Source organism: Ranitomeya imitator, chromosome 1, assembly GCF_032444005.1.
Source record: "Ranitomeya imitator isolate aRanImi1 chromosome 1, aRanImi1.pri, whole genome shotgun sequence".
In the NCBI taxonomy this organism is placed as follows: Eukaryota; Metazoa; Chordata; class Amphibia; order Anura; family Dendrobatidae; genus Ranitomeya; species Ranitomeya imitator.
Genome location: NC_091282.1, coordinates 1245316697 through 1245329774, shown reverse-complemented (window position 1 = coordinate 1245329774; position 13078 = coordinate 1245316697).

Here is a 13078-nt window from a genome sequence, read left to right as displayed (position 1 = left end):
TGCCAAAGTCACAAGTCCATCTCCATGCAAAAAGCAGACATGTGGCTTCGGTGTCATTTTGTGACTGTTACAGCATGATGAGGCTACTGCTGCAAGTAGTCAGAGAGCTAGCTGTTATGAAAGGCAATTCAGAATCACAATGGACATGGAGGTCAGAGCACATACAGTGAACTGACAATAACCCAAAATAATAGAACGAGCTCTGAGACGTGGGAACTCTGCAGACCGCAATCCCTAAGCCTATCAAACCACACTAAAGGTAGCCGTGGAGCGCTCCTGACCAGAACCTAGGCGCCTCGTCACAGCCTGAGAAACTAGCTAATCCTGAAGATAGAAAAATAAGCCTACCTTGCCTCAGAGAAATTCCCCAAAGGAAAAGGCAGCCCCCCACATATAATGACTGTGAGTAAGATGAAAACACAAACATAGAGATGAAACAGATTTAGCAAAGTGAGGCCCGACTAGCTGAACAGAACGAGGATAGGGAAGATAACTTTGCGGTCAGCACAAAAACCTATAAAAAACCACGCAGAGGGGACAAAAACACCCTCCGCACCGACTAACGGTACGGAGGTGGTCCCTCTGCGTCTCAGAGCTTCCAGCAGGCGAGAAAAACCAATAAAGCAAGCTGGACAGAAAAATAGCAACAAAATAACATAAGCAAAACTTAGCTTTGCAGAGCAACAGGCCACAGGAATGATCCAGGGAAAAAAACAAGTCCCACACTGAAACATTGACAGGAAGCATAGATCAAAGCATCAGGTGGAGTTAAGTAGAGAAGAAGCTAACGAGCTCACCAGATCACCTGAGGGAGGAAACTCAGAAGCTGCAGTACCACTTTCCTTCACAAACGGAAGATCCCAGAGAGAATCAGCTGAAGTACCACTTGTGACCACAGGAGTGAACTCTGCCACAGAATTCACAACAGTACCCCCCCCTTGAGGAGGGGTCACCGAACCCTCACCAGAGCCCCCAGGCCGACCAGGATGAGCCACATGAAAGGCACGAACAAGATCGGGAGCATGGACATCAGAGGCAAAAACCCAGGAATTATCCTCCTGAGCATAACCCTTCCATTTAACCAGATACTGGAGTTTCCGTCTTGAAACACGAGAATCCAAAATCTTCTCCACAATATACTCCAATTCCCCCTCCACCAAAACCGGGGCAGGAGGCTCAACAGATGGAACCATAGGTGCCACGTATCTCCGCAACAATGACCTATGGAATACGTTATGTATGGAAAAAGAATCTGGAAGGGTCAGACGAAAAGACACAGGATTAAGAACCTCAGAAATCCTATACGGACCAATAAAACGAGGTTTAAACTTCGGAGAGGAAACCTTCATAGGAATATGACGAGAAGATAACCAAACCAGATCCCCAACACGAAGTCGGGGACCCACACGGAGTCTGCGATTAGCGAAAAGTTGAGCCTTCTCCTGGGACAAGGTCAAATTGTCCACTACCTGAGTCCAAATCTGCTGCAACCTGTCCACCACAGTATCCACACCAGGACAGTCCGAAGACTCAACCTGTCCAGAAGAGAAACGAGGATGGAACCCAGAATTGCAGAAAAACGGTGAAACCAAGGTAGCCGAGCTGGCCCGATTATTAAGGGCGAACTCAGCCAAAGGCAAAAAGGACACCCAGTCATCCTGATCAGCAGAAACAAAGCACCTCAGATATGTTTCCAAGGTCTGATTGGTTCGCTCGGTCTGGCCATTAGTCTGAGGATGGAAAGCCGAGGAAAAAGACAAGTCAATGCCCATCCTACCACAAAAGGCTCGCCAAAACCTCGAAACAAACTGGGAACCTCTATCAGAAACAATATTCTCTGGAATGCCATGCAAACGAACCACATGCTGGAAGAACAAAGGCACCAAATCAGAGGAGGAAGGCAATTTAGACAAGGGTACCAGATGGACCATCTTAGAAAAGCGATCACAGCCCACCCAAATGACTGACATCTTTTGAGAAACGGGAAGGTCAGAAATAAAATCCATAGAGATATGTGTCCAAGGCCTCTTCGGGACCGGCAAGGGCAAAAGCAACCCACTGGCACGAGAACAGCAGGGCTTAGCCCGAGCACAAATCCCACAGGACTGCACAAAAGCACGCACATCCCGCGACAGAGAGGGCCACCAAAAGGATCTAGCCACTAACTCTCTGGTACCAAAGATTCCAGGATGACCAGCCAACACCGAACAATGAAGTTCAGAGATAACTCTATTCGTCCACCTATCAGGGACAAACAGTTTCTCCGCTGGGCAACGATCAGGTTTATTAGCCTGAAATTTTTGCAGCACCCGCCGCAAATCAGGGGAGATGGCAGACACAATTACTCCTTCCTTGAGGATACCCGCCGGCTCAGATAAACCCGGAGAGTCGGGTACAAAACTCCTAGACAGAGCATCCGCCTTCACATTTTTAGAGCCCGGAAGGTACGAAATCACAAAGTCAAAACGGGCAAAAAACAACGACCAACGAGCTTGTCTAGGATTCAAGCGCTTGGCAGACTCGAGATAAGTCAAGTTCTTATGATCAGTCAATACCACCACGCGATGCTTAGCTCCTTCAAGCCAATGACGCCACTCCTCGAATGCCCACTTCATGGCCAGCAACTCTCGGTTGCCCACATCATAATTACGCTCAGCAGGCGAAAACTTCCTGGAAAAGAAAGCGCATGGTTTCATCACTGAGCAACCAGAACCTCTCTGCGACAAAACAGCACCTGCTCCAATCTCAGAAGCATCAACCTCGACCTGGAACGGAAGAGAAACATCTGGTTGACACAACACAGGGGCAGAAGAAAAATGACGCTTCAACTCTTGAAAAGCTTCCACAGCAGCAGAAGACCAATTGACCACATCAGCACCCTTCTTGGTCAAATCGGTCAATGGTTTAGCAATACTAGAAAAATTGCAGATGAAGCGACGATAAAAATTAGCAAAGCCCAGGAACTTTTGCAGACTTTTCAGAGATGTCAGCTGAGTCCAATCATGGATGGCTTGGACCTTAACAGGATCCATCTCGATAGTAGAAGGGGAAAAGATGAACCCCAAAAATGAAACCTTCTGCACACCAAAGAGACACTTTGATCCCTTCACAAACAAAGAATTAGCACGCAGGACCTGAAAAACCGTTCTGACCTGCTTCACATGAGACTCCCAATCATCCGAGAAGATCAAAATGTCATCCAAGTACACAATCAGGAATTTATCCAGGTACTCTCAGAAGATGTCATGCATAAAGGACTGAAACACTGATGGAGCATTGGCAAGTCCATCAAATTCAGGGCAGCGCCTGAATCCACAAATGCCATGACAGAATATGATGACAAAGAGCAGATCAAGGTAACGGACAGAAGAAATTTTGACTGTACAGTACCAATGGTGGCAGACCTAGCGAACCGCTTAGTGCGCTTAGGACAATCAGAGATAGCATGAGTGGAATCACCACAGTAGAAACACAGACCATTCAGACGTCTATGTTTTTGCCGTTCAACTCTGGTCAAGGTCCTATCACACTGCATAGGCTCAGGTTTAAGCTCAGGTAATACCGCCAAATGGTGCAAGGTTTACGCTTACGCAAGCGTCGACCGATCTGAATGGCCAAAGACATAGACTCATTCAAACCAGCAGGCATAGGAAATCCCACCATGACATCCTTAAGGGCTTCAGAGAGACCCTTTCTGAATATTGCTGCCAGCGCAGATTCATTCCATTGAGTGAGCACTGACCACTTTCTAAATTTCTGACAATATACCTCTATCTCATCCTGAGCCTGACAAAGAGCCAGCAAATTTTTTTCTGCCTGATCCACTGAATTAGGCTCATCGTACAGCAACCCAAGCGCCAGGAAAAATGCATCGATTTTACTCAATGCAGGATCTCCTGACGCAAGAGAAAACGCCCAGTCCTGAGGGTCGCCGCGCAAAAAAGAAATGACGATCCTAACCTGTTGAATTGGGTCACCAGAAGAGCGAGGTTTCAAAGCCAGAAATAGTTTACAATTATTTTTGAAACTCAGAAATTTAGTTCTATCTCCAAAAAACAAATCTGGAATAGGAATTCTCGGTTCAAGCAAAGAATTCTGGACCACAAAATCTTGAATATTTTGAACTCTTGCCGTGAGCTGATCCACACATGAAGACAGACCTTTAATGTCCATTGCTACACCTGTGTCCTGAACCACCCAAATGTCTAGGGGAAAAAAAAGACAAAACACAGTGCAAAGAAAAAAAAATGGTCTTTTTTCCCTCTATTGAGAATCATTAGCACTTTTGGCTTCCTGTACTGTTATGAAAGGCAATTCAGAATCACAATGGACATGGAGGTCAGAGCACATACAGTGAACTGACAATAACCCAAAATAATAGAACGAGCTCTGAGACGTGGGAACTCTGCAGACCGCAATCCCTAAGCCTATCAAACCACACTAAAGGTAGCCGTGGAGCGCTCCTGACCAGAACCTAGGCGCCTCGTCACAGCATGAGAAACTAGCTAATCCTGAAGATAGAAAAATAAGCCTACCTTGCCTCAGAGAAATTCCCCAAAGGAAAAGGCAGCCCCCCACATATAATGACTGTGAGTAAGATGAAAACACAAACATAGAGATGAAACAGATTTAGCAAAGTGAGGCCCGACTAGCTGAACAGAACGAGGATAGGGAAGATAACTTTGCGGTCAGCACAAAAACCTATAAAAAACCACGCAGAGGGGACAAAAAGACCCTCCGCACCGACTAACGGTACGGAGGTGGTCCCTCTGCATCTCAGAGCTTCCAGCAGGCGAGAAAAACCAATAAAGCAAGCTGGACAGAAAAATAGCAACAAAATACCATAAGCAAAACTTAGCTTTGCAGAGCAGCAGGCCACAGGAATGATCCAGGGAAAAAAACAAGTCCCACACTGAAACATAGTAACATAGTAACATAGTTAGTAAGGCCGAAAAAAGACATTTGTCCATCCAGTTCAGCCTATATTCCATCATAATAAATACCCAGATCTACGTCCTTCTACAGAACCTAATAATTGTATGATACAATATTGTTCTGCTCCAGGAAGACATCCAGGCCTCTCTTGAACCCCTCGACTGAGTTCGCCATCACCACCTCCTCCGGCAAGCAATTCCAGATTCTCACTGCCCTAACAGTAAAGAATCCTCTTCTATGTTGGTGGAAAAACCTTCTCTCCTCCAGACGCAAAGAATGCCCCCTTGTGCCCGTCACCTCCCTTGGTATAAACAGATCCTCAGCGAGATATTTGTATTGTCCCCTTATATACTTATACATGGTTATTAGATCGCCCCTCAGTCGTCTTTTTTCTAGACTAAATAATCCTAATTTCGCTAATCTATCTGGGTATTGTAGTTCTCCCATCCCCTTTATTAATTTTGTTGCCCTCCTTTGTACTCTCTCTAGTTCCATTATATCCTTCCTGAGCACCGGTGCCCAAAACTGGACACAGTACTCCATGTGCGGTCTAACTAGGGATTTGTACAGAGGCAGTATAATGCTCTCATCATGTGTATCCAGACCTCTTTTAATGCACCCCATGATCCTGTTTGCCTTGGCAGCTGCTGCCTGGCACTGGCTGCTCCAGGTAAGTTTATCATTAACTAGGATCCCCAAGTCCTTCTCCCTGTCAGATTTACCCAGTGGTTTCCCGTTCAGTGTGTAATGGTGATATTGATTCCCTCTTCCCATGTGTATAACCTTACATTTATCATTGCTAAACCTCATCTGCCACCTTTCAGCCCATTGACAGGACAGGAAGCATAGATCAAAGCATCAGGTGGAGTTAAGTAGAGAAGAAGCTAACGAGCTCACCAGATCACCTGAGGGAGGAAACTCAGAAGCTGCAGTACCACTTTCCTTCACAAACGGAAGATCCCAGAGAGAATCAGCCGAAGTACCACTTGTGACCACAGGAGTGAACTCTGCCACAGAATTCACAACAGCTAGCTAGGCGGTGTATTCTCTGCTAGTTCAGATAGATAGGATACTGCATGAAATCTACCTTCCAGCATAAAAATCCTTTGTTCTAATTGTGTGGTCCACCCATTAATCCACATTTCATCATCTAAATCCTTTGTGCTATTTGTGTGGGAGCAGGCGGGGAAGGGGCTGCACCACAAGTCGTGAAATCCCCAAGGCTTGTTGGACAAAACCTCTGAGCCTAACACTTCCTCCACTGCTTGTGCCATCTCCTCTAAGGCCTCAGCCTGTGCTCTTAACCTCTCCCTTAATGAGACATGCATTCAATCAGTGCAGAGAGAATCCTTCCCACCTACATACTGTGCAGTCAGGGCTCACCGCAATCAGGCAGTGCTTAAATTAATATCCCTTGGAGATCACAATCACACAGCTCAAGAGTTGTGGACATGAATCCAGGCTGAGTTTGAGCCATGACTGTCTGAACTGAACCTTGAGCCTGGGAAGGCTGTTTGAGATAATGGTGCAAAATTGTTGCTTGCCCTACACTGGGGCAACCTCACACACTTGCCTTGCATTGCTCACGTCTTCAACATGATGGCACAGCAATTTCTTCGCCACTATGTGGCTGGATGTGCTGGATGTGCTACTGCAGAAAGTACAGTCACTGTGTTGTATTCTGCCATTCCAACTCTGCTGATCATTGACTTGCATCACTACAGAGGTTTTTCGGCCTACCGGTTAAACAGTTGATATGTCATGTGACCAAACATTTGGAATTCCAATCTGCATATGTTAGCAGCAATGATCCCTCATGCAGTATGACATTTTGCAAAGCCTGGGACAAAGCAGTCTGGACGTGGCAGGAATCATGCTTGCAAAGTGGGCACAGGTAAAGGACCTCTGCACTCTTCTGCAGTTTTGAAATGGCTACTAAGATCGTTATCGCTGATGATGCCATCATTAGCATCACTAGTCTGGTCATCTACATGCAGGAGAACACTTTGAATGGTCTAAGGGTGGAGATGGTTGTCCCAGAGGATGCGAAATGTATAACAATATTTCAAAGTTCTGATCTGTTATCGCACAGGCGGGTGCCATGGGAGGATAAATTGCAGCGATCAATGGGGGCTCATGGTACTAGACAACCTGTTAGTAAAGGTGCAGGATTCGAGGAACAAATGGAGGAGTACAATGAGGAAGAGATAATGGGCGTGCAACATGCAGGAAATAAAGATGATAATGATCAGCTCTCTGTTGTCCATGGTTGGCAGGAGGGGAAGGGAGCAAGCTTGAATGCTACCCCACCATAAAGACACCATGTACTTTGACCTCATAAGCTCCTTCGTGTTGCACTATCTGAAACATGATGCACGTATTGTTAGAATTAGAAATAGTGCTGACTACTGGGTTGCCGCTCTGTTAGATCCAAGGTACAAAAGTAAATTTAGCTAGATGCTTCCCTCCCCCAGAAAGGGATGCGTGCATACTGAAGTATCAAAACATGATTGTAGACAATCTTAAGAATGTTTTCCCCAAGACAACAATGAGATACACAGTTTCACATATTTTTTACAGCATACCGTGCACCAGCAGAACAGAGTGTAAGTCTGACACATAGTGAATGATTGTATGGTGCAGGAGTATCTCAAGTTCAAAATCGATGCCATCAGGTGGGGAGTTGGACCATTTTATATTTTGATCTTCAACAATAGAAGAGTGGCCTGAGCTCACCAGTCATCCCTTGCATGTTTTGTCATGTCCGGCAGCTAGTGTTCTTTCAGAATGTGACTGCAGCACTGCTAGTAGTATCCTGACAGGTAAGCACTAGTGATGAGCGAATATACTCGTTGCTGCTCGGGTGGTCTCCGAGTATTTGTAAGTGCTCGGAGATTTAGTTTTCATCGCCACAGCCGAATGATTTACAGCTGCTAACCACCTTGAATACATGTGGGGACTCTCTAGCAAACAGGCAAACCCCACATGTACTCAGGCTGACTAGTAGTTGTAAATCATTCAGCTGTGGAGATGAAAACTACATTTCTGAGCAGTTACAAATACTTGGAGACCACCCGAGTGTGCTCGGGAAAACCCGAGCAATGAGTATACTCGTTCATCACTAATAAGCACATCCAGCTGTCCCCTGAAAGTTTTAGACCCCCTAACTTTCATCAAGAAGAACAAGTCATGGATGTCTAGAGACTTTTGCAGCCCAGTCGCAGACTGGGCAGACTAGGCTATAAGGTCTCCCTTTCCTGGTATGATGTCCACCATTTTTGGCCTCTTCCAGTAATATGTATCTCCCATTCTTGTATAATATCTAACATATTGGGACCCTTCCAGTAATGTATGTCCCCTATGCTGGTATAATGTTCTCCATCTTTCAGTAATGTCTCTGCTCTTCAGCTCTTCTCCGGCAAATGTAGAAAAACACAAAAAAATGTATTCTACTTACCTTCCTCAACTACACGATTTGCAGAAGATGGCAGATAACTTCAGCAACTTGCAACTTGCACACAGACGCACAGCTGCCAGCCTCTGGTTGGCCAGCAAGCATGCTTTGCAGTGCAGGAAGCTGGCAGGACTATGAGCCACAATACATTTCAGGTGAATGTTTATCCTGGAATGCACATCCAGCTGAAATAGCTGCTGGCATAGGTGAGCCCCACTCTTGCACTGTCCCGATTGCACTGTCTGTGACCCCGATTGTTAGGGTACCGTCACACAGTGGCATTTTGATCGCTACGACGGCACGATTTGTGACGTTCCAGCGATATATCCGTGACGTTCCAGCGATCTCGCTGTGTCTGACACGCTCCTGCGATCAGGGACCCCGATGAGAATCGTACGTCGTAGCAGATCGTTTGAAACTTTCTTTCGTCGTCTAGTGTCCCGCTGTGGCAGCATGATCGCATGGTGTAACAAAGGTGTGCACGATATTGTATACGATGTGCGCATAGTAACCAACGGCTTCTACATCGCACATACGTCATGAAATTATCGCTCCAGCGTCGTACATTGCAAAGTGTGACAGCAGTCTACGACGCTGGAGCGATATTGTTACGATGCTGGAGCGTCATGGATCGTGCCGTCGTAGCGATCAAAATGCCACTGTGTGACTGTACCCTTACACCCCTGGTTATATACAAAAATTATTGCAAAACTTGTTATACCTTGACACCACCATGAGATAAAAAGTTATTTCCAACTGTGTAACTTATCAGAGGATAGGTAATCAAGCTTGATGGTTGTGGTGGGGTCTGAACCCCTTCTGATCATAAAACGTCATCTCTGAAATGTCCCTTTAGAATGGAGAAGTGGAGTACAGTGCTATGCAATCTATGGAGGTCCCAAATTGGACATTTGAGTGGTCCATTTTCTTAATCGTGGGGGTGGGGGTCCTCACCGAACAGCAAATAATGAAAGTGCAAATTGAAAAACTCAGTACTGTTGCATTCAAAAAGAAGAGTACTGCAGTAACTATCTTCGACAATTCCATGATGAAATATTAACTTTCTCTTACATTTTTCTCACTCTTACCAAATCCCTACAAGGCAGAAGGATGTGATTAGAGATAATTTTCCAATTATTTGTCTCACGAATATGTAGTAACCACAGGCATACAGCAATAATCTCCCTTTCATTACCACTTAGCATCAATTATCATTTATTTTCAAAAATTTCTGGATTTTCTAATAGATGTTTTCGCACCTCTGCTGTCTTTTCTCACCCCCCCGCGGGATATGCAGATGCCGAAGAGCACAGACATAACAGTAAACAACCTTTACGAGAGAATAAAATGTGCATTAAGCAAATTTGACGGGTAACGTAGATGGATATTTTTCGTGCCGCCTTGGAGTCACTATCTAGCTCTGAAGTATATTTAAGAGCAACTTCCTAACAGCTAGAACTTTACGAAGACCGTAACGGCCCCCGATGCTTGCAATTTATTACATCGCACGTCTTGATTTTGATAGTCTGGCCAACCGGTTTGTAAATTAAATTCATGGCCTCACACTTCGGATGACTTGCAACCAATGAAATGACTTGAAGCTCGTAAATCTTACACATATTTATTGATTCACAACTTTTCAGGAATATAAACGACGAACAGAAAAGTTTAACAATATTGGGTGACAAGATCTATGGGAACCTGTGCGCAAATATAGAGATAAAAAGAGATAAAAAGTGTCAGAAGGACCGAGCTGGGACAATATATGTCTCTGTGCTACATCTCGCTTTGCTGCTTATTCGTTCTCCCATGAAAATATTTGTATCTTGGTTAAAACTTGATGAAATGTAGATGAAACCCGTCAGTAAATATAGGGAAAGTGAATCATTTTTTATTACATACAGTAAAAATCTAAAGGGTTTGATAGATGCCAGATTTTCAAATATTTGTTATTACACTGTTGCTTAACTCAGATATAACATATACAGTGGGGAAAATAAGTATTTGATATATAGCCAAATTTTGCAAGTTTTCTCACCTACAAAGAATGGAGAGGTCAGCAAATTTTTTTATGATAGACAGAATCTGAAAATTAAAACCAGAGAATCATATTGTATGATTTTTAAATGATTAAATTGCATGTTATTGTATGAAATAAGTATTTGATCACCTTCCAACTAGCAAGAATTCGAGCTCTCACAGACCTGTTAGTTTCTCTTTAAGAAGCCCTCCTACTCTGCACTCATTACCGGTATTAATTGCACCTGTTTTGACTGATTACCTATATAAAAGACATCTGTCCACACACTCAATCAATTACACTCCATCCTCTCCACCATGGCCAAGACCAAAGAGCTGTCTAAGGACACAAGGGACTAAATTTTAGACCTGCCCAAGACTGGGGTGGATTACAGGACAATAGGCAAGTAGCTTGGTGACAAGGCAACAACAGTTGGAACAATTATAAGAAAATAGAAGAAACCCAAGATGACTGTCAATCTTCTTCAGTCTGGGTCTCCATACAAGATATCACTTTATGCAAGAACCTTTTCTCATTAAGAATACAGCAAGAACATTTACAGTTGTCTTCTCTCAGACCTGCTAGGTCTGTTGTACTGTTATTCCTCAATGTTCGTTGCCTGTGAGATGGAAGCTCAAGCACTGTGAGAGGACCACTGCTGCTGCAAATATGTTTTTAATGACCCAAACTTCACTTTTGTTGTATTGTGTTTGCGCTGGTCTCACTGCATCTCTGTGTGTTATTATGACAGAAAAGAATACGTTATTACATGTCTCATGCTGATTATGCCCTTTTTCATTTAACCCCTTCCCGACCTTTGACGCCACGTAGGCGTCATGAAAGTCGGTGCCAATCCGACCCATGACGCCTATGCGGCGTCATGGAAAGATCGCGTCCCTGCAGATCGGGTGAAAGGGTTAACTCCCATTTCACCCGATCTGCAGGGACAGGGGGAGTGGTAGTTTAGCCCAGGGGGGGTGGCTTCACCCCCTCGTGGCTACGATCGCTCTGATTGGCTGTTGAAAGTGAAACTGCCAATCAGAGCGATTTGTAATATTTCACCCATTATAACGGGTGAAATATTACAATCCAGCCATGGCCGATGCTGAAATATCATCGGCCATGGCTGGAAATACTAGTGTGCCCCCACCCCACCCCTCCGATCGCCCCCCCACCCCCCCGATCTGGCTGGTACACTGCTCCGGCTCCCCTCCGCCCTGTGCTCCGCTCCCCCCCGTGCTCGTGTCCGCTCCCCCCGTGCTCCAATCACCCCCCCGTGCTCCAATCACCCCCCCTGCACTCCGATCCACCCCCCCCGTGCTCCGTTCCACCCCCCCGTGCTCCGTTCCAGCCCCCCCGTGCTCCGTTCCACGCCCCCCGCGCTCCGTTCCACCCCTCCCGCGCTCCGATTCCCCCCCCGTGCTCCGATCCCCCCCCGTGGTCCCCCCCCACCCTATCATACTTACCGATCCAGCCGTGGTCCCGTCCGTCTTCTCCCGGGCGCCGCCATCTTCCAAAATGGCGGGCGCATGCGCAGTGCGCCCGCCGAATCTGCCGGCCGGCAGATTCGTTCCAAAGTGCATTTTGATCACTGAGATAGATTATATCTCAGTGATCAAAATAAAAAAAATAATAAATGACCCCCCCCCCTTTGTCACCCCCATAGGTAGGGACAATAAAAAAATAAAGAATTTTTTTTTCCACTAATGTTAGAATAGGGTTAGGGGTAGGGTTAGGGTTAGGGGTAGGGGTAGGGGTAGGGTTAGGGGTAGGGCTAGGGGTAGGGTTAGGGTTAGGGGTAGGGTTAGGGGTAGGGTTAGGGTTAGGGGTAGGGTTAGGGCTAGGGTTAGGGCTAGGGTTAGGGCTAGGGTTAGGGTTAGGAATGTGCACACGTATTCTGGTCCTCTGCGGATTTTTCCACTGCGGATTTGATAAATCCGCAGTGCTAAACCGCTGCGGATTTATGGCGGATTTACCACGTTTTTTTCTGCGCATTTCATTGCGGTTTTACAATTGCGATTTTCTATTGGAGCAGTTGTAAAACCGCTGCGGAATCCGCACAAAGAAGTGACATGCTGCGGAATGTAAACCGCTGCGTTTCCGTGCAGTTTTTCCGCAGCATGTGTACAGCGATTTTTGTTTCCCATAGGTTTACATTTAACTGTACACTCATGGGAAACTGCTGCGGATCCGCAGCGTTTTCCGCAGCGTGTGCACATACCTTTAGAATTAGGCTATGTGCACACGGTGCGGATTTGGCTGCGGATTCGCAGCAGTGTTCCATCAGGTTTACAGTACCATGTAAACATATGAAAAACCAAATCCGCTGTGCCCGTGGTGCGGAAAATACCGCGCGGGAACGCTGCGTTGTATTTTCCGCAGCATGTCAATACTTTGTGCGGATTCCGCAGCGTTTTACACCTGTTCCTCAATAGGAATCCGCAGGTGAAATCCGCACAAAAAACACTGGAAATCCGCGGAAAATCCGCAGGTAAAACGCAGTGCCTTTTACCCGCAGATTTTTCAAAAATGGTGCGGAAATATCTCACACGAATCCGCAACGTGGGCACATAGCCTTAGGATTAGGGTTGGAATTAGGGTTGTGGTTAGGGTTAGGGGTGTGTTGGGGTTAGTGTTGTGGTTAGGGGTGTGTTGGGGTTAGGGTTGTG